We start from the raw sequence: 22878 nt of genomic DNA, 5'->3' as shown, positions 1-22878 counted from the left end.
GTGTTTCCGCTGCCCCCGTTTGTCTTAATTGGGCCCCCAGACTCCGTCTCCCTCGCCCTCTCCGCGGGAGCGCAGCGGCCCCGGGGCCCGGGGAGCTCCTCGCTCGGGCCACCCCCGCGGCCCGCGGCCAGGCAGAGGCGGGAAAGCCGCGCGCGTGCGCCGTGGGAACCGGGGCCGGAGGCGAAAAGCGGGGAGCGGAGGGGGGCCGTTGGAGCCGAGTAGCGTACAGAGCGGCGTGTGACGCGGGGACGCCGCCGCGCGCTCCCAACGTCGCCCCGGTTTGACGCACACGGCACCAAACTGTGAGTTTCGAGGGTGTGTGGTGTGTGTGTGTGTGTGCGTGTGTGTGTGCGTGCGTGTGTGTGTGTGTGGGTTTTTTTTTTTTTTCTCCCCTTTTTTGGAATCCGATCGGAATTCACCGCAGGCCGAGTGGGTTTCGGGGCGTCTGGGCTGTAGCGGCGGCGGCGGCGGCGGCGGCGGCGGCGGCGGGCCGGAGGGTGGCGGAAGGAGTTGCACGGGGGGAAGCCCGGGCCGCGGACGCTCGGGGCCCCGGAGAGCGACGCCCTAGGCTGGGTCCCCAGCGCATCCGAAAGGACGCATTTTGCCGCACAGGCTAAGATGGCGGCGGCGGCGGCCGAGGAGGCGGAGTTGGTGCTGCACAAGGAGCCCGGGCGGGCCCCGGGTTCGGGGAGGCGGCGGCCGCGGGGGGCTGCGGAACCTTAGGTGAGCGGCCGCGGCCGCCGCGGGGCGGGACTCGGCGGGGGGCGGACGGCGGGGGAGGGCGAGGGCCTTTCCGCCCGGGGGCGGCCGGGGCGGGGGGGGGGGGGGAGGAGGGGGGGGGAGGCGTCGCAGGAGCCGGCGACGGACGGACACAAAGGGGCCGAGCTGGGCTGCAGACCTGGGGGGTTTTGTTTAGTCACATGCAGCGGAGCAGCCAGTGAGCGGTAGGGGGAAGGGGCCCGAGCTCAGGCGTCTCGGGGAGCCCGGGCGGTCGCCATTGTAAAGCACGGAGTTAACGGGGCGGTCCGAGCGAGCGGGCGAGAGCGCGCAGCGCCTCCCTGGAAGCCCCCGTCCTCCGCAGGCTGCTAGGTCCCGGGCCCCGAAGCGCCGGCCGGCCGGCCGGGGCTTTAACTGTACACACCCCTCCCCTGGCTCGGGACAGCTCCGCATAAGCCTCCCCTCCCCCTGTTCTGCAACATCTTGTGCCGCTAGGTGCCTGGGAAGTAACTGCAAGAGGTAAAAAAAAAGAGAGAGAGAGAGAGAGAGAGAAAGAGAGAACGAACAAAAAGAAGAATCGTTCGAGGTGTTTGGGTTGCCAGGGGCATGGTGGGTGTCCAGCTAAAGCTTTTTGCCTCTCCAGGTCTGATTCCCTGGCCTTTGTGTCCCTGGGACCTTAATCTCTGCCAGAGGAAAGCAGGTGTGCTACTTCTCCCGAGAACCTGAAGATGAGTTGTCCCAGACCCTTCCCCGTGATTGGAAACTTAGGTGGTGGAGCTAAAGGTTTCTTGTTGCGAGACTTCCACAGACGACCCTCGTGTTGGGATCCAGCCATGGTTTAGCACCATTAGTTGGAAAAAAAAAAAAAAAAGTTTTCTTCGACTGTTTCAGTAATACTGACTTAAATAGAGTTGGTGTAAAACTTTCTGTGTTTAGACTTCAGAGTTGGTGTGATCATTAAAAGTCAACGAGGGGATAACACACAATTGGGGGCCTGGAATGATGGTCCTGTTTTGTGTACGAGTTGATAATTTCCACCGAAATATCCAACACCATCATCTGTTCTGGCCAGTCCTGACTGATGCCAAGCTTCCTGCAGCAGGGTGATGTGTTTAGATTTGCCTTAATCGGGTCCACCCTCTCTGCAGTAGTTTATCATTGTTTGGCTCTACAATGAAGGAAAACATTTCAAAAAATAGACATCTAAAGTTCCTCAAAAAAAAGGAAACCTGCTTTTTGCCTTCAGTGCCATGTGTAAGTATCTAAGGAACTTGGTGTCAGCAATTTTTGTATTTTGGTAGCTTTGAAAGTACTAGTTTTCAATAATGAGATTATACTTTGACATGACATTTAAATTAGTGAAACATGAATGCCTGGTTGATGTTAATGCGGTATGTGTATTGCTCTTACTGGCCATAAGTTTTAAGAATTTTTGACATTAAAGTTATTTTTTTATTTCTGAATTTTATTTTACTTTATTTCTTTATCTCTTTTGGTTTTTTGAAGTAGGGTTTCACTCTATCCCAGGCTGACCTGGAATTCACTATGGAGTCTCAGGGTGGCCTTGAACTCATGGTGATCCTCCTACCTCTGTCTCCCAGAGTGCTGGGATTAAAGGCCTGTGCTACCACACCTGGCTGACATTAAAGTTACATTGCACTCACATCATACTTTTATGTTGGAAGTTACTAATATCAAAGGAATTCCAAAACAGGTGTCATTAAGATAATTATTTGAAGGGATACACATATTTAGACCACTAACATTTGATTTTCTTTGTTAAGATTGAAACTTGTACCTTTCAACATTATTTAAAACTTTGATTTTCCTTGTTTCTTTTCAGGTTTATATTTTCTCTTTTATAGCTTTCCTTCTAGTAGAGAACAATTTTGTATTAGCGAGTAGGAGATACAGTAACAGCAAAATGTATTCCTGCACCATACAGTTTTACAGTGGAAGAATTCTCAACCAGCCACTTCTTTCTCTGTGCGTTGAGTGTGATAGGTTAGTGTTGTAATGGAAGACTTGTCTTTCAACTTCTACCCCTCATTCCTGCTTCCCATTGTCATTGCTGGGATGAGAAAGTGAATATCAGCAACTAATAATGGTTAACAAAGGGAGAGTTAGTGAGAGCACTTGTTAATTAGTGTTATTAATGAGAAACTTGTGTGACAATGAATTTACTGTTGTGTGGTTACTTTTCAAAGTGAAACATTTGGATACAAAAATACAGAAAACTTGAGAGCAGTGTTGCTTGTGTATGAATTTTGAGGTTTTCCAAAAGCAGACTTGACTCAGAAAGATAAAAATTAAAAAAAAAAAAAAAAGCCACCACCACCATGTGCTTGATAATCTTTTTGGAAAGTTTGAGCAACTGCCATTTTTGTTGGTTACTGTCAAAGACATGAAATGGATGCTGAAAAGGGTGATGCTGGAGCCTTTCATTTTGTAGTGATGCTTTGGTTAGGTAGACAGTTGTGCCACTTGGACAACTTTTTAAGACCAACTTATAATATTGCAGGTCTTTAGGAAGTTCAACAAGTAGTAAGTCATCTATGGTGGGATCCCACAGTTAGACTTAACTGTTTTGGATGTTAAATAGCTGTAGTTTAAATAGTATTTAAGGTTCCTGTGGGTCATTTAAGGTGCTTTTAAATTACTAAGAAGGTTGGTAGGTTGTTTTCATAATTTTCAACACTAGTAAGTGAGTGGACTTAATTACAAGCAGTCTTGTGATAATTAGGGTTACTTTGAGGTTATTTGTAATTATAAAGTGCATCTGTCACCTGTAAACTTAAATGCTTTCCACGTTTAGTTTGCCATTCAACTTATAGGAGGTAGAATTCTGGTGAAAGTGAGTCTGTGATGGGTAGCAGAAGGGGAAAAGAAGAACTCATGGGAAGTCACAAAACAAAATGGTGGAGAATGTGTGTCATCTTGAAAACATATAAGGTTATTTAGGGTTAATTATTTGGACTCTTAGGATGTGATTTCTATAGAGAAAATGTGGATCTTATGTGTGTGGGAGCATTTATTTAGGTCTGCTTTTCCATCAGATAGTTAGGTTATTATGGCTTTTAGCAAATACAAAAATTGCCTTGTTGAATTGTCTGGTCTAAATTTGTAGCACACAAGTTTTTAGCAACCCCTTTAAAATAATTAAAAAGAAAACTTTAAAATTGGTAGCTCAGGAAAATAAAACATGAGAATGAATGGTGGGTGCTGTAATTTGGATAGATATTCAAATGAGGTCTTAATGCTTCTCATTTTTCCATTTACTCTGGTGTAGAGATATGTGTATTGTACATGGAGCATCAATAGAGAACTGGTTTATGAGGTGTCGTTTCTGGCTGAAGTAGTCCTAAAAGTAGTGTTTGTGATTAAAGCTTCTTAGAGGGACATCTCTGCTTTTAATATGCAGGCCATCTGATTCATGACTTTTGAAGGGTTTGGAAATAATCAAATGGACTCTAGCACTAGCTCACCCTGCTGGTTGGCTCAAGTATTTCTCCTCTTTCCTCCCTTAAAAAAGAGACAAATGCCACATGAGATCTAGTGGTAATGGAGCACGGATTCAGTTCAGTCTTTCTTCAGGGACACGGAAACCACATAAGACATGGCATTTTCTCGTTTCTTAAGGCCTCAGCCTCTTTCTCAGGTCTGTCAAAGTTGTATTGTGGAGTTACTTTTTGAATTTAACTGGGAACTTAATGATTTTGGGATTAGTGTGCTTTGTATTTTTATGTTAGGAATGGTGATCCACACTTGGAAATCCATCACCTTGGCTGTGGCAAGAGGGTTGTGTTTGAAATCAGCTTGGATTACATAGTTAGAACCTGTCTCATCCCACTGTCCCTTTCCCCCCAAAATTCTTTGACAGTTGAGAGGTATTAGCAAGAAAAACAATTATGTCTTGTGAGGTAACTTTCTGGTTTTCCAGGAGAAAAAAAGCAGTGTGCGGCTCCCTTTGATGCCACCACATTAGCTTTAGAGATTTCTTGGCTGGGCATGGTTTTGTGTCCCTTTAATTCCAGCAGTAGTGGGACGGTTGCTGTGAGACCAGCCTGGAGCTACAGTGAGTTTCAGGTCAGCCTTGGCTAACGTGAGACCCCACCTCCTGCGGGGAGGGGATTTCATTTCCGTTCTCCTCTGGTACCCACTCTTCTGTCTGTACCTACTGCTGTTTCCGTTCACGCAGGATTCTTAGGTCTATGATTTTGTAAGTGAAAGTTCAGATAAGTGATTTGTTCCCATGAAATTTAATTCTTTTTGCTGTGGTAGAGTGAGGTTGGTCAGAGTGATGACACAAATCTAATGTATTAAAGTACTTCTACTGTTTATATCATTTGTTTAAGTTGAAAATGAAAGTTGAGCCCAGAGCTGGGAATATGCTAAGCACCATTGTAACGAACTGCTTAGCTCCATCCCAGCCCTTGGACTTTGTGATAGCTGAGAGCTATCAGATAAATAAAAAGCTAATGAAGTACTGGGATTAAAATATATTAAAAAGTAGATTCTAGCAATCATTTATTTAACTTTTAAAAATGATTAATATTTTGTTATATCAAAATATTTTTATTTATTTGGGAGAGCACCAAAATATATTTTTATTTATTTGAGAGAGAGAGTTTTGTGTCTAGCTTTATGTGGGACTGGGGAATCAAACCCAGACTGACGGGGTTTGCAAGCAAGCAACTTTAACTGCTGAGCCGTCTCTCCAGCCCAAGATTAATATTTTAATCCTCTCTTCCATGGGTGTTTATTTACAAGCATAATGGGCATAGCCATACACATTTTATCAGTTTCTTGAGGAAGATGTTAAGATACACTTAGTACTTTCAGAGTACCCTTTATTGGAGCGGGCGATGAATCACCTGTGAAGGTAAGACAACCTTACCAGAGCTGGAGCCCGTTGCCTTTGCTTTTTTTTTTTTTGGCTCACCAAGTGTTTTAACTGCAGATACTAATAGTGCATATGTAAGCATACCTGTGGAACTCAGCTGCATTTGTACGAAGAAGCAGGAAGGAATAAGGTTTAAAAGTGTAAGCCTGGAAATAAAATTGTCAGGTGTTCAAATTTAGAAGTGTAAGACTAGGAAAGTAGATTTACTGGTAATACCATCTTCTTAGAAGTCCAGGGTTCACATTACAGTTTATGTAAAGTCAGTTTTCTGACCCACAGTGCTGAGTCAATGTTAACTGTTAAAGTTATTGTTAATAATTATGTTCTTGTCTATTTCTGCAATAACTTGGAATTTTCACCTGTGGTGATTTGGAATGGTGTGATGCTGCGAATGCCCCACTTGAGAGGCCATGCCTACATAGAGGAGGTTGCTAATGGGAAGTCAGGCAAGCATGAAAGTCCCTCCTACGATTGTGGAAGACCTGTAACCAGGCTAACATTTTCAGGAATGCATTCTATTCCTGATTGTGGTTCATGAGTAGATACACTTGGGAGTGTTTCAGTCATCAGGGGCTGATTTATCTTTGACATTCTGAATTTCTTTTTTAAAAAATTTTTTATTGACAACTATACTTACAGACAGTAAACAATATTTCCCTCCCCTTCCCCACTTTCCCCTTCACAACTTGCTCTCCATTATATCCCCTCCCTCTCTGTTAGTCTCTCTTATTTTGATGCCATCATCTTTTTCTCCTGTTATGAGGGTCTTGTGAAGGTATTGCTAGGCACTGCGAGGTCATGGATAGCGAGGCCCATTTTTTTCCCTCAATTTTTTTTTTTTTTTTTTTTTCGAGGTAGGGTCTCACTCTAGCCCAGATTGACCTGGAATTCACTATGGAGTCTCAGGGTGGCCTTGAACTCACAGCAATCCTCCTACCTCTGCCTCCCGAGTGCTGGGATTAAAGGCGTGCGCCACCACGCCCGGCTCTTTTTCCCTCAATTTTTATTAACATTTTCCACAATTATAAAAAATATCCTATGGCTTCTTCCCCCCACTTTCCCCTTTGAAATCCTATTCTCCGTCATATCCCTTCCCCATCTCAGTCAGTGTCATGGTCTTTTCCTCCTCTCATGATGGTCTTGTGTAGGTGGTGTCAGTGCTGTGAGGTCAGGGATGTCCAGGCCATTTTGTGTCGGGAGGGAGCACGTTGTAAGGAGTCCTACCCTTCCTTTGGCTCTTACATTCTTTCTGCCACCTCTTCCGCATTAGACCCTGAGCCTTGGAAGGTGTGATTGAGATGTTACTCAGTACTCCAGTCACTTCTTTCCAGCATTATGATACCTTCTGAGTCGTCTCAAGGTCATTGCCACCTGAAAAGAGAAGATTCTCTACCCAAAGTGAGAGTAGCATTAATATAAGGGTATGAATATTAAGAGAAGTGCTTACTGGGCAGTTTGATAAACATAATATATACATTTATCCAGACATCAGCAGATGTTACATGCCTAGGGCTCATGACTACCCCTGTTTTAAGTTTTTAGTATCAGGGATGTATTCCCTTCCATGGAGTGGGCCTCCAGTCCAATTAGAGAGCAGTTGGTTTCCACCCTAATAACGAGGCCCATTTTTAAGACATTCTGAATTTTTTTGGCTGTTAAAGTTTTGACCCTGAGGGTGGTGTGATTATTAGTGAGAAAAGGGTGAGTTGGCTTTCTGTATTTGAATGTAATACACAGTGTAAACCCCTAGATGAGAGTGAGGAGGGGAAGGCAGTCTTTTCATTGGACAGTCTTGAATGAATTTTCAAATTACCCCAAATAAAGCCTTTCCTTTTTCTGCTTTCGTGTGTGTGTGTGTGTGTGTCTCGTGTATTCGTGCTGGTGGAGTGTTATCTGTTCTATTTTAGTTTTCTACCATGCCCCTACCACAAGCACAAGTCAGCTTGTAAAACTAATTTCATTAAAGGTGAGGAGTATGAAATATTTCATTTATGATTAAAAAGTATTTTCAGCAAGTTGAAAAATAAGAAAGCCATCCGCAGGTTAATCTTTTTACCTTTTTGAGCTCCTGTAACCCAGGTCGGCCTCCAGCTCTTTATGTGGTAGAGGATAGCATGGAACTCCTGATCATGCATGGAATTACAGGTGTACACCACCACACCTGGCTTGAAGTCACCCATAATCTTATCACTGTTATCTAATCTTGAGCATTAAAGGGAGGGTGATAAAACTAAACATTACTATAGAAATTGAAAAGGGGTTCAAGAGATGGCTAAATGGTTAAAGGCACTTGCTTTCAAAACTTGGTGGTTTGGGTTCAGTTCCCCAGTATCAGAATAAGGTCAGATGTGCAAAGTGGCACATTCATCTAGAGATCATTTGCAGCTGCAGGAGGTACTGCTTTGCCCATTTTCTTTTCTGTTTCAAATGTTAAAAAAATTAAAATGTCTGTTCCTGTTATAATGTTGTGAAGCATGTTTCTATTTTACATACAAGGAAATAACTTCAGATTCATGTCATCTACATAGTTAATAGGAGATTAGTCAAGTTTGAGCCTATGTATATCATAAATATATGTGTGTGTGTACATACATATGTATATATTTATATGTATGTATTTTGGTGTTTCCAGGTAGAGTCTCACTGTAGCCCAGGCTGATAGGGTATTCAGTATGTACACTCAGGATGGCCTCTGACTCATGGTGATCCTCCTTCCTCTGCCTCCCAAGTGCTAGGGTTAAAGGCATGCACCACCACACCTGGCTAAAAATATTTTTATGTATTTGTAAGCATCAAGAAAGGAGAGAATGAATGAATGAATGGGTTCATCAGGGCTTTTAGCCACTACAAACAAACTCCAGATAAGTGAATCACTTTGTGCATCTAGCTTTTTTATGTGGAGGGTACTGGGGAATCAAATCTGGGTCATTAGGCTTTGCAAGCAGGCATCCGTTGCGACATCTCTCTAGCCTCTGCCTTTTTTTTTTTTTTTTTGGTGTGTGTATGTTCATGTGGGAATGGGGTTACCCACATGCCATGGAGGTCAAAGGACAACTTCAGACTTCACCTTTCACCTTCTTTTGAGGCAGAATTTCTCATTGTTCACTATGTTGCATTTGCCAGGCAAACTGGCCTGCTAACTTTGGGATCAGTTCTCTTGTCCTGCCTTCCTGCTTGCCTGTGGCACATGCTGAGATCACACGTGCTGGCATTACAGTGTCTGCTTCTTTACTTGCCAGATACTCAACCACTAAGCCTTTACTGTAGAGATGAGACCTTTTTCTTGGCCTTGTGTGCATATCATTTTACTTGATTGCTAAACAGTTTTTAAGGTTTTATCTCCTGGATTTAAAACTTGCCACTATGAAATCATTTTTCTGCCTATCCTTTCTTCAAGTACTATCTTATTGCCCACATTGTTAATTGATAGCACATTATAAAGGCTCTTTGTCTTAGCTGCTGGACATTGGTGCAGAGATACTAGCCAAAATAGAAGCTTGAGTTATTTTTTTAAATTTGTGTGACTAAAATGAAAGAAAAACAACAACAACAACAAATGAGTTAGAATGAGAACAAAATCCCAATGGACAAGAATTGGTTTTAGTTATGAGGCCTATGCTTTCTGACAGGACATTTTAACTCAAGATTAGACATTAGTAAAACTAGTAAGAGCAGTAAAATGTGGATGATTTATAGCCATCTGAAAATAATCTTTTTATTTTTAAAAAATATTTCTGTCTTATTTGCAAGCAGAGACAGCAAGTGTACATGTGGTACATGTGTATGTGTAGGGCCTCCTGCAACTGTAAATGAACTTGAGACACATGCATGATTTTGTGCAGCTGCTTTATGGGGTACTTGCTTGCAAAGCCTAATGACTTGGGTTTGATTCCCCAGTACCCAGGCTGTCTGGCTTTGCAAGCAATTGCTTTTATCTACTAAGCCACCTCTCTTGCCCCAATTTTTCTCATATTTTAATACTTTGAAATACCTTACATTTGTTAAAAGTCATAAGTTTACATAAAAATAAGGTAAGTGGGACACATAACCTGTACCCCAGCACTCTGTAGTTTTAAGGAAGATAGCAAGTCCAAGGCAAAAGTGTTCCAGGGTAGCCTGAGTTATATAGTGAAACATTACCTCAAAAACAAAATCCATACAAAATAAATGTATTTGGGGCTGGAGAGAGATGGCTTAGCAGTTAAGGCACTTGCCTGCAAAGCCTAATGACCCAGTTCAATTCCCCAGTACCCATGTAAAACCAGATTCACAGAGTGGCACATGTATTGGATTCATTTGCAGTGGCTAGATACCTTAGCATGCCCATTCTGTCTCCTCTGTCTCTCTCTGCTTGCAGTTAATTAAATAAACATATTTATAGGTTTTAAGAATAAATGGGCATTTAAATCTTACTGACTTATTGCTACTCCTCAAATATATTTACTTGATAAAAGAACAGCTTTATGTTGACTTCTTACTCTCTCATTGGGAGAGATGACATTTATATATTCAAAGATAATTTGGGGCTGGAAAGATTGCTAAGTGGTTAAGTCACTTGCCTGCAAACCCTAATGATCAGGGCTAGATTCCCCAGTACCCATGTAAAGCCAGACACACAAAGGCACATGTGTCTGGATTTCATTTGTAGGCCTAGAGGCCCTGGCATGCCCATTTGGCCTGCCCCACTCTTCTTCCAAATAAAAAATAGATATACTTTAATAAAGATGATCTGGGGGCTGGAGAGATGGCTTAGCAGTTAATGTGCTTGTCTGCGAGGCCCAAGGACCCAGGCTCGATTCTTAGGTTCCACATAGCCCATTGTACAAGGTGGTGCATGTGTCTGGAGTTCCTTTGTAGTAGCTAGAGGCCCTGGTGCACCCATTCTCTCTTTCTCACAATCTTTCCCTCAATATCTCTCTCCCTCTCTCTGTCTCTAATAAAAAAAAAATAATTAAAAAGATTATCTGGGCTGAAGAGATGTGTTAGTGGTTAAGGCGCTTGCCTGCAAAGCCAAAGAATTAAAGTTCAATTCCCCAGGAGCCATAATCCAAATGCACAGACTGGTGCATGCATCTGGAGTTTGATTGCAGAAATGGATGTCCTGGTGTGCCCATTCTCTTATCTGCTTCTCTCTCTCTCAAATAAATACAAATAAAAAAATAATTTGTGTGGTATAGTGATTATAGTTCATATTACATACTTGAAAATGATGGAGTATATTTTAAATATTCTTACCAAAGTAAAAATGTGAAGTAGTGCTATCTCCCCCACCTTCCCTGAGGTAGGGTCTCACTCTGGCTTAAGCTGACCTGTAATTAACTATGTAGTCTCAGGGTGACTTCCAACTCGGGGCAATCCTCCTACCTCTGCCTCCCGAGTGCTGGGATTAAAGGTATACACCACCATGCCCAGCTGAGTAGTACTATCTTAATTGGCTGAATTTAGTTTTGCCCTGTATCTATATTTCAAAACTTGTTCCAGGAGTGTACACAAATGTGTTAATTCAAAAACAGAACTAAGAAAATAAAAGGGCTGGGGAGATGGCTCAGTGGTTTAAAGTGCTTGCTATGGAATTGTGAGGACCCAAGCTCCGATCCCCAGCACCTCATGTAAAGCCAGATGTGGTAGTGTGCCACAAACTGAGCACTCAGGGCGAAATGGGAGGCAGGGACGAGAGTGTCCGTGGAAACCTGTGTGCTGCTGGCCTGGCCGTATAGCAGAGCAACAGAGAAGACCCTGTCCCCAGGTGGAAGGTAAGGCCTGGTAGCAGAAGTTGTTCTCTGCCCTCCGCACATGCCATTGCATGAGAGTACCCACACTCGCTTGACTCACATGTGTGGACACACAGAGTGTATGAGAAAAAGATAATTTGTGAGTCACGGTGAGGTCAGCCCTGTCCAATAGAAGTTTCAATTGAATCACAATTTAAAATTTCTATAGCCATATTAAAGAAGAAACATGAAATTTTATTATTAATGTATTTCAACCCAGCATATCCAAAATTGTTTTAACATACAAACATAGTTGCAATGTTTTATTCTTTTGAAAAGTATACCAAGTCTTCAAAATCCGACTCCAGTCTAAGCACATTTCAGTTCAGACTGGACATATTACTCTTGGAGAGCACCAGGTGTAGAAGGTCTTTTAGGCATTTGGAGAAAATTTTTTTTTTCCAAGTTTTAAAAAATATTTTATCGGTGGGGGGAAGAGGCAGATAGAGAATGGGCATGTCAGGGCCTCTAGCTGCTGCAAACAAACCCCAGATGCATGTGCTACCTTGTGCATCTGGCTTCCGTGGGTCCTAAGGAGTTGAATCTTTGGCTTTGCAGGCAAGCACCTTTTAAGTAGAATTCTTTTAAGTAGAATTTCTTAAAGGACAACTGTAGAAAGGGCATACTTGAGAAGAGTGTTACTTTAAAGAGCTGATGGAAATTCGGGGTTGGTGTGATGGTTCAGTGGTTACAGTCTTGCCACCACAAGCCAAGAGGTCTTGAGTTCAGATGTCATCCCAGTGCTGGGGAGGCAGAGATGGGGAAATTGCTAGGGTGTGCTGGCTAACTAGCCAAATCATGAGTTCTAGGTTCAGCGGGAGTCCTTGACTAAACTCGTTTTAGTTGGAGAACACCTTAGGAAAACATTTGACATCCTCCTATCTGCATACTTGAATACTCACGTACATACATGTGTCCACATACAAATACCTATACATACAAGAATCTTTATGGAAATTAAAGTAGGGATTCATACACTAGAACCAGGCTTGAATTCATTTTAGGGAGTTTTGCTTTGGCTTGTGAGACATAAATAGATGGATATTATATATTGGAATGTACCTAATCCTTGAGCATTTTATGAATATTGAATATTTTGGAAAATGAGTGTGCAGAGTAAGAAAAATGTTGGAAAAAGTACCAAAGCTTTGTGGATCTCCAGAGTTTTGTCCTGTGATTAGCAATTTGAGATTGGACAAAAAGGATGAAACTTGAGGAAAGGATTTTAGATTTGGCTATTACTGGTGATGGTTTTTGTAAGATTTGTATACTTTCATAAATAGACGTAACTTATTCACATGGAAGTATATGAATCTTTTTTCGAGGACAACTCTGAATTTTTACATATAAATACACATAGGTAACTTACCCAGAACATTTTTTGCACTGAAAAAGATGCCTTGTGCTTCCTCCTAGTAATTTCCCTCATTCTTGTAACCTGTTCAGTGTGTGTGTACACACCAGGGCTTCTTGCTGCTGAAAACCAGTGCCACTTTTTGTGTTCAGCGTACAAGAGTGGCTTGGGAATTGAGCCCTGGGCCATTAGGTTTTGCAAGCAAGCATCTTCAACCACGGGACCATCTTCCCAGCTCCCTAAGCCATCGTTTTGACCTTATCACCTTGTATTAGTTTTACTTGTTTTTAAACTTGGGTGTGATGTCCTTTCCAAGGGTAGGGAAGAGTTGGTGCTGGATTCTATTTTCTGTCCTTGTTTGGCATTGTGCAAATTTGGAGGTAAATCAGATGATAGTTGTACTATGGCTTTTCTGACTCTCCCCTTCCCCCACCCCAGTATTGTTTATGCCAAGATTGGAGAGGTGTCCTCAATTTTCATTAATGGTAATCCTGTAGAGGTTAGTTTTATGATGTGAGCATTTGTTTAGAATGCAGGGATTTGAATTACTCCACAGATAAAATAGTTGTCTGGCTGGCCTTCATTACATTATTCTCTAGGCACACAGCCAAGAAGAATGTGGAGGAGGTCTTGGATTGACTCCTTATATAGATGCTTCTTGGATTCTTTCTAATAGTTTCTAGGCATTATGTGAATTAGCTTTCAGGTTGCTTAACAAGGTATTTGAGCATTTCTTACTCTGATTTTACAGTTAGGATCTGCCTCTCAAGTAGAAAGATTTTGATTTTTTTTTTCTTTTTACATGTAAATAACTAGAATTCTACTGTAAAGGCCTTTGCTTGAATTTTCAGTCTTGTTCTTAATTGAAGCAAATAGTTGCATTAGTGTTGGTAAATATATGTGGAGGCCTTATTTTGGTGTAGCATTGGTGGTTTTAAGTGAAAGATTTTTTTTTTTTTCGTGAACTATGAATGATTTAAAGTTGTGAGAAGTACATAATTAAGTATTTGTCTTCACATTCCATTTGGTTTATTTTTAAAAATAATTTTAAAAAATTTGTCTTGTTTGAGAAAGAAAAAGAAGCAGAGAGAGAATGGGCATGCCAGGGCCTTCAGCTGCTACAGACAAACTGGCTTACATGGGTCCTAGGGAATTGAACCTAGGTCCTTTGGCTTTGCAGGCAAGTGCCTTAACTGCTAAACCCTCTCTCCAGCCTGGATAATGATTTTTTTTTAAATTTTTTAATTTTATTTATTTATTTATTTGAGAGCGACAGACACAGAGAGAAAGACAGATAGAGGGAGAGAGAGAGAATGGGCGTGCCAGGGCTTCCAGCCTCTGCAAACGAACTCCAGACGCGTGCGCCCCCTTGTGCATCTGGCTAACGTGGGACCTGGGGAACCGAGCCTCGAACCGGGATCCTTAGGCTTCACAGGCAAGCGCTTAACCGCTAAGCCATCTCTCCAGCCCTCTATTTGGTTTTAACAGTAGACATGTTTTGTGCATTCTGTAGAAATTGCCTTGGAAAAACTTTTTAATACTTAGATTATAAATGCTTTTGAGCTTATGACTGAAAATTTGTACCTTGTATAAGAATTCTTTTCTTTTGGATTCAGTTTATTTAATATACTGATGCTTTAAGAATTTTACTAGGGGCTGGGGAGGAGGCTCAGAGGTTAAAGGTATTTGCTTTTGAAGTCTGACAGCCTGGGTTCATTTTCCCAGTATCCACTTCAAGGCAGATGCACAAAGTGGTACATGCATCTAGAATTAGTTTGCAGTGGCAAGAGGCCCTAGTGTTTGCTCTTGCTCCCTTTCTCTCCCCATACTTGCAAATAATAACAAGCAACACAACATCATCAGCTAATCTTTCTTACTGTACGTCTTGTCTTAAAGGCATGGGAAAGCTGTTAGCTTATTTGTACATTTTACAATTGCTTTATAGGAGGAAGATTAGACACTGGGAAAGTATATATTTTATCTGTAAATGTTAAGATTTTACACATAGCTTTTTGAGGTTGAATTCACCAAAATCAAGAAATAACTAGAATGCTATTAATGTTAGCTTTAAGAACTGATTTCTATGTGTGGAAATTTCATTCAAGAAAAATATTTAAAAATTTTATTAGAAAAGAGAGAGGCAGAGTCAGATAGAATGGGCGTGCCAGGGCCTTGAGTTGCTGCACATGGACTCTAGATACATGTGCCACCTTGTGTATCTGGCTTAGGTGGGTCTTGGGCAATCTAACCTGGATCCTTGGCTTTGCAGGCAAGTGCCTTAACTGCCAAGCCATCTCTCCAGCCCAAGAGTTCGGGTTTGTGAGTTCTGGGAAATTCGACTCTCTAGTCAGAAGCGTTTTGTTTGTGTAAGTACACTACTAGTCGTGCTTTGTTGTGGCTGGGTTCGTTACACACACTTGAGTTGCTACCTGTTAATGCACAACCAGAAGAGGTGTGGCGCCTGTTCCAAAGAGCTGATGGCACATGAGATATCCTGGAGAATACTTAATTTTAGTGCTTTTGAGTTATTGAGCCGTCATAAAATATGATGTTAATGGTGAGAGTAGATTAAGTAATAAAGCTGGGCAAAAATAATTTTTTTACCTAAAGTCGTTTAGATTGGTGGAAAGGGAATTGACTATCAGTTACAGAGAAAGGGTTGCTCAAATCATGGATTGGAATTATGGAATGTAAGTCAGCATTATCCTCCAGTATAGTCTATTTAAATGAATATAATAAAAATAAATTTAAAAAGAAAATAAAAAAACACAGTAGTAGCCAGGTGTGGTGACACACTTGGGAGGCTGAGGAAGGAGCATTGCTGTGAGTTCAAGACTACATAGTGAATTCCAGGTCAGCCTTGTCTAGAGGGAGACTGTTGAAAATCCACCCCCCCAAAAAAAAAAATTGACAAGATTGTGGTATGAGCAGGAGGAATTAAGAAAGATTAACAGTCAGATAAAATGTGATTAGTAAGAAAGGCCAATTACATTTATTTATTATATTGGAGGTTGGAGGGAGGGTATATTAAGAGTAAGAATGAGTTCATTTCAGTTTTTTTATTGACAACTTCCATAATTGTAAACAATATCCCATGGTAATTCCCTCCCTTCCCCCACTTGCCCCTTTGAAACTCCATTCTCCCCCTCTCAATCAGTCTCTTATTTTGATGTCATCATCTTTTCTTCTATTGTGATGGTCTTGTGTAGGTAGTGTCAGGCACTGTGAGGTCATGGATACCCAGACCATTTTGTGTCTGGAGGAGCATGTTGTAAGGAGTCCTACCCTTCCTTTGGCTCTTAGATTCTTTCCACCACCTCTTCCGCAATGGACCCTGAGCCTTGGAACGTGTGATAGAGACATTTCAGTGCTGAGCACTCCTCTGTCACTTCTCAGCACCATGGTGCCTTCTCAGTCATCCCAAGGTTACTGCCATCTGAAAAGAAGGTTCTCTAGCCAAAGGGAGAATAACATTAATATATGGGTATGAACGTTAAGAGAAGTGCTTAGTGGGGCAGTTTAGTGAGCATAGTATATACATTTAGCCAGACACCAGCAGACATTACACCCCTAGGGCTCATGACTACCCCTTTTGTAGGTTTTTACTATCAAGGATGTATTCCCTCCCTCGGAGTGGGCTTCTAGTCTAATTAGAAGGTAGTTGGTTTCTCCCATAACGGACCTGCCACTGTTGTATCCTTTGGCTCATTTGGTCTGGCTGGTCAAATTGAAGGCTTGCAGTGTCCACTGTAGAGTATCTCCATTGGTGATTTCTCTTTCCTCCATTGAACTGCATGGAGCATAGCCTTTTCCAGCTTTCTGTCAGCTGATCTACATGGATGGGGTTTTCAGCTCAGTTCCAGCAGGATTTCTCAGTGGCCTTGCAGCCCAAGTATGTGGAATCTTAAGCAATAGGGTCTTACCATCTCTTCCTGGTGAGAAACCAAGGGCCTTGGCAATGGCCTGTAATGTTTTGGGGGTATCAGTGACCTTCCTGGCCAACAATTCACTGGATGGTATCCCATCTCTGGTACTGAAAATTATCTAGTAAAAATCTATGGCTTCTGATTGTTCCATTGTCCAAAAAAGTAAGTTTCCATATGACCATTTATATTCTCTTAGATTTTGACTAGCCCTCCCTCCACCTTTCCTTTGTTCAATCTCTTCCCTTGATCTCACTTAGGCCTTTTAACCCCCATTAATCTGTTCTTCTACTTACATATATACAATACCAAACGATGAGTATTTCTTTCAAATTTTATTTGAGAAAAGAGCTAGAAAGTAGTGGAGAGAGAGAGAGAATGAGAATGGTGGTGCCTGGGCCTCTAGCCACTGTATAGTAACTCCAGAGGTATATGCTGCTTATGCATCTGGCTTACGTGGGTCCTGGGGAATCAAACCTGGATTCTTTGGCTTTGCAGGCATGTCTGGAGTTTTAGTACAGTGGTTGGGGGCCCTGGTGCACCGATCCTCTCTCCCTCCCTCTTTATCTCTCACTTTCTGGCATTAACCAAAAAAAAAAAAAAAAAAAGCCAGTCTTTTGGGTTTGCCTCAAAAATACACACACACACACACACACGTATATGGTCTAGAGTTCATTTGTAGTGGTGGAAGGCCCTGTTGCACCCATACTCACTCTCTCTCTCTCTCAAAATATTTTAAAATAAAAAAAAATATTTGCATGTGTGTGCATTGTTAAACTCCGCTGTGATTCTACAGATCCCTAATGTGGGGCTTGCAAATTTATGTATGTATATGTGTGTGTGTGTGTGTGTGTGTGTGTGTGTGTGTGTGTGTGTGTGTGGCTGGAGATGACTCAACAGTTAAAGGCACTTGTTTACAAAGCCTAACAGCTTGGGTTTGATTCCCCAGTACCCACGTAAAGCCAGGTACAAAAAGTGGTGCATGCATCTGAATTTGTTTTCAGTGGCAGGAGGTCCTGGTGCACCCATTCTTTCTCCCCGTCTGCCCCCTCTCTCCCTTTAATAAAATCTAAGCCGGGCATGGTGGCTCACGCCTTTAATCCCAGCACTCAGGAGGCAAAGGTAGGAGGATCACTGTGAGTATGAGGTTACCCTGAGACTACATAGTGAATTCCAGGTCAGCCTGAAGACTACCTGGAAAAACAAACAAAACAAAACAAAACAAACAAAAAAAGCCACACCAAAAAAGCCATAGTACTTTAAAAAATTTATTTCTTTATTTGCATGTGTGTGTCTTTTATTGGATGTTTATGCCACTTTTTGTTTGTGGACTTATGTGGGTGCTGGGGAATTGAACCCAGGATGACATGCTTTGCAAGCAAATACCTTTAACTGCTGAGCGATCTCCCTATCCCCTCAGTACTATTTTTGGGGTACTAAAATAAAAGATACTTGTCTTTACTAGAGTTTTTGAGCTTAATTTTTTGCTCATTTGCTGTTTAAATCATTGTTCACTGTTCAAATGTTAATGTACATTTGAAATATATAATATAAAAATAAAGAGTTCTTTTGAAATAGAGTCAGGAAAATGTGAAAATTACAGCATTAATATAGTTTAAATCTTTTCTGCTTTTTTAACCATTAAGAGAAAGGGCAGTTAATGGAGTCTTAGTTTTTTAAAATATCTTATTTATTAGAGAGTGAGGGGGTGGGGGTTGTGCCAGGACCCCCAGCTACTGAAAACGAACTCCACGCACATGTACCACCTTGTGCATCTGGCTTTACGTGAATACTGGGCAATTGAACCTGGGTCCTTCGGCTTCACAGGCATGTGCCTTATTACCTACTTCCCGTTTCTCCAGCCCCAAGTCTTCGTGTTTTAAGATAGTATGTTAGTTTAATGTTGCAAATGTACATTTTATCCATTCTGTTGATGTAACGATACTGAAGATTTTAATAGCTTGTGGGAACATGGTAAAATAGGTGTTTATATGTGTAGCCATCCAGGTTGTCTACAGAAGGAAATCAGTTAAAGCAAAAAAGAGTAGGTTGCCCCTGCTACCACTAGGAACAAGAGATCTCTTCCTGTGTAAAATTGGGAGCTTGCGTGCAGATTGTTAGGGTGAGAAAGAGAAACAGAAGAAATCTATTGTCTCTGTTCATCCTGCTGAGCCAGTGGTGTGGGCCTCGGAAGGTTTTCCTGACACCTTTGTGTGGGTGCTGAGGTTCTACCCTTGCTTCCTCTGCTTTGGGTAATTGTGAGCTGAAGAGAAATGACAAATGACTACAAGCAAGAGGAGATAGAGTAATTCGAAAAGGCTGGGACTAGGAAAGTAAGCTGATCGTTTAGAATACCCGTCTTTGTATGAAGCCCTTGTTGGGATGAGGAGGGTGTGGGGATATTCAGATCAGCTGTAACTCCAGCAGTGCTGTGGGGAGCAGTACCCATTGCTGCTGCTGCCTGAGTAGCAGGCAGTGGTGAATTGTTCGCTAGCCATCTCCTAGTTCTTCTTGTTTCCGAGTCTGATTCAGAAATTTTCCTTTCAGTCTGAGACTTTGCAGTAATGTTTTAATTTAACGAGAATTGATTTATTTTATAAAAATATTTTAATTTATTTGAGAGAGAGAGAGAGAGAGACTGGGCGCATCCAAGGCCTCTAGCTACTGCAAACAAGCTCCAGATGTATGTACCACCTATTGTATTTGGCTTTATGAAGGTACTGGGGAGTTGAACCTGGGCTCTTAGGCTTTGCAGGCAAGTGCCTTAACTGCTAAGCCATCTCTCCAGCCCCAGAACTAATTTCTGTCATTCTTTTTCTCATTAAAGACTGGATTAAGAATTCTTGCTGTGTTTGTAGGTAGGTATTTTGCATTACTTATAACTAACACACACATCCAGCCTTTTTAACCTATATTTATAAGCCAAAACAAGTGAATGAAAAAAGAGGAATTGATTCATTAATAAAAATGCAAAATGAAAGCTGGGCATAGCCTTTAATCCCAGCATTCGAGAGGCAGAGGTAGGAGGATTACCATGAGTTTGAGGCCACATGGAGACTACATAGTGAATTCTAGGTCAGCCTGGACTAGAGTGAAACCTTACCTGAAACCCCCCCCCAAAAAAAAAAAGTTAAGTGAGGCTGAAGAGATGGTTCAGCAGTAAAGACACTTGCCTGCAAAACCTAATGACTCAGACTTGATTGCCCATTACCCACATAAAGCCAGATGCACAAAGTGGCGCATATATCTGGAGTTTGTATTAATAAGGCATGTCAGACATTGATTGTAAAAAAGTTATTTATTAGATTGTCATGAGAATTTTATACGACTGAAGTTGTATATGTCATGGTTGTTTTGCTCTAATGTGGTAAAATGATACTGAATAGCAGTTACCACAGAGCTACTTACTAAACTGTTAAACCCTGTGTACTAGTAGAGTTTAGTCTGTTTCATACTATTAGAAAGCAGAGTAATAAGACAAAAACAGATAACACCTGCCTGGGGCTATTTGTTAGAGTAATAAGCTGTTACCAATACTAACTTGGCTCCTGTAGTGTTACTCTTTCCTGAATGTCTGTCTTATCTCTAAGTCCTTTTACTTGTTTTCTTGTACTTTGTTAAGGTTTGAGTCTGAAATGTCCCCTCGTGTTTTAAGTCTTGGATGGGCTTTTGGGATGTGATTGGATTAACCCATTGATGGGATCATGATTTGATGGCATTATTTTCTTTTTATTTATTTATTTATTTTGAGAGAGAGATATAGAAATAGGCAGAGAAAGAGAGAATGGGTGCACCAGGGCCTCCAGCCACTGTAAATGAACTCCAGATGGATGTGCCCCCTTGTGCATCTGGTTTACGTGGGTTCTGGGGAATCAAACCTGGGTCCTTTGGCTCTGCAGGCAAGTGCTGGAACCGTGAAGCCATCTCTGCAGCCCGTTTTCTCATTGTTGCTCGTAGTATTTGTGTGTAATCCTTTTTATTATAAAGTTGATGGTAATGACCCTTTTCTTATTCCTGATCATAGTTATATATGCCTTTTTAAAAAGTATATCTGAAGGTTTAATTTTTTTTTTTTTTTTGAGACAGTTTCACGTAGTCCTTGCTGGTGTTGAACTCACTGTGTAGATGAGGATGACCTTGACCTTTTGCTCCTCCTCCTTCTATCTAGAGTATTGGGATTTCAGGTGTATGCCACTGTACTACCTTAGAAACTTTGTCAATTTCATTGATCTTTTCAAAGAACCAGCCTTTGGTTTCATTGATTGTCTTTTGTTTCTCTAGTCTCCTTTTCATGTATTTCTGTTGTAATCTGTATTTCTTTGTCTCCTTTGGGTGATAGTTACCTTTTTCTGATTTCTTAATGTGGAAGGTTAGACTGAATAAGCTGTAAGTTTCCCCTAAGACTAAACTAACTGCATTTGCTGTATGGACTTTGGTATGTTGTGGTTTTGTTTCCATTTATTGAACATATTTTCTTTTTTTTTGGTGGTGGTTGTTTTTATGAGCTAGGGTCTCATTCTAACCCAGGCTGACCTGGAGCTACTATGGAGTTTCAAGCTGTCCTCAAACTCACAGTGATCCTTTCTACCTCAGCTTCCCAAATGTTGGGATTAAAGGTGTGTGCCACCACGCCAGGCAGAGCGAGCAAATGGGTGCACCAAGCCACTGCAGACAAACTCCAGACATATGTGCCACTTGTGCATCTGGCTTACATGGATACTGGGGAATCAAAATCAAATTGTTAGGCTTTATGAGCAAGCATCTTAATTGCTGAGTTACCTCTCTAGCTCCTGAACATATTTTCTTTTTTTAGTTTTGGTTTTTCGAGGTAGGGTCTCCCTCTGGTCCAGGCTGATTTGGAATTAACTATGTAGTCTCAGGGTGGCCTTGAACTCATGGAGATCCTCCTACCTCTGCCTTAAAGGTGTACACTACCACACCTGGCCCTGGACATACTTTCTAATGGCCCATGTGATACTTTCTTTGGTTTATTGATTATTTAGGAATTATCTGCTTGATTTCTACATTTATTAATTTTATAATTTTCCTTCTGCTGCTGATTTCTGACTTCGTTCCATTGTGGTGAGAAAATGTGCTTGGTTTGCTTTCATTCCTTTCCAGTTCTTGTTTTATTGCCTAACATGTGGTGTACACTGGAGGGGGTTATACTCTTTATTCATTTGAGAAGAATATGCACTCTGTTATTTGTGGGTGTTATCTAGTATATGTGTTCACGTCTTCTATCTCCTTGTTGATCATTTGTCGTGATCCGTTATTGAAAGCGGTATTGAAGTTTTTATTACTACTCTTGAATTAGCTTTGCCCTTTCCATTGCATTATACTTAAAATGCTGATTACATTAGAGGCCTTTGGTCTATATATTTATAATGGGCATGTTTTTTTTTTTTTCCAGCCCTGAATTATACATCTAAAAAAAATTTTCAAAACAAATTTTTTTTAAATATTTTATTTATTTGAGAGGGAGAATGGGCATACCAGGGCCTCTAGCTACTGCCAACAAACTCCAGACTGTACCTTGTGCATCTGTCTTATATGGGTGCTGGGGAATTGAATGAAGGTTCTTGGGATTTCTGGGCAAGCTCCTTAACTGCTGGGCATAGCTTTGATGAAGCAATTGTCTTGTAGTCATAAGTTATTTTCTTTGGGGGAGGGTTTCAAGTTAGAGTCTTGGTCTAGCCCAGGCTGACCTGAAATTTACCATGTAGTCTCAGGCTGGCCTCAAACTCACAGTGATCCTCCTACCTCTGCCTCCCAAGCATAATTTTTCAAAATTTTATTTTATAAAGGGTTATACTCTCTTTTGCCCCTGCTCCCTTTTTCCTTGGGCCCCTCCTCAGTGGAGTTACTTCATGAAGGCCTCAATCAATCTTTATAGGGGAAGAAGGGACCTGCATTGGTATTCCTACCCACCCTGTGGCTCTTAAAAAGTCAGTTCTAGAATTTCTCTTTGTGCCCTTTTCATAATTTCTCTCTTACTGATATTCTCTGTGAGTCATCTGGGTTTTTGAGGTAGGGTCTTGCTATAGTGGACCAAGTATGACCTGAAATTTACTACGTAGTCTCAGGCTAGCCTGGAACTCACAGTATTACTCCTACCTTGGTTTCCTGAGTGCTGGGATTACAGACATAAGCCACCATGCCTGGCACTTTTTTGTTTTTTTGAGGTTGGGTCTCTAGCCTAGGCTGACC

At 41.6% G+C, this 22878-nt stretch overlaps 1 protein-coding gene across 7 annotated transcripts in view; it reads left to right on the top strand.

Annotated features, from left to right (window-relative positions):
* Positions 1-203: 203 nt before the first annotated feature.
* The window catches only part of Znf644 (zinc finger protein 644), a 108631-nt gene continuing 85956 nt past the window's right edge, over positions 204-22878 (top strand). Inside the window, exons 1-2 of one of the 7 annotated variants that reach the window (XM_045138084.1) lie at positions 204-302; positions 1361-1971. The gene's annotated coding sequence lies outside the window, so the exon portion shown is untranslated. Of the gene's footprint in view, positions 303-534; positions 724-1360; positions 1972-22878 lie in introns of those variants that run through there. The other 6 variants (XM_045138082.1, XM_045138087.1, XM_045138088.1 and 3 more) reach the window with 6 other exon arrangements.

The sequence above is a fragment of the Jaculus jaculus genome, chromosome 19, assembly GCF_020740685.1.
Source record: "Jaculus jaculus isolate mJacJac1 chromosome 19, mJacJac1.mat.Y.cur, whole genome shotgun sequence".
Classification (NCBI taxonomy): domain Eukaryota; kingdom Metazoa; phylum Chordata; class Mammalia; order Rodentia; family Dipodidae; genus Jaculus; species Jaculus jaculus.
This window is presented reverse-complemented; position numbering and strand designations above follow the sequence as displayed.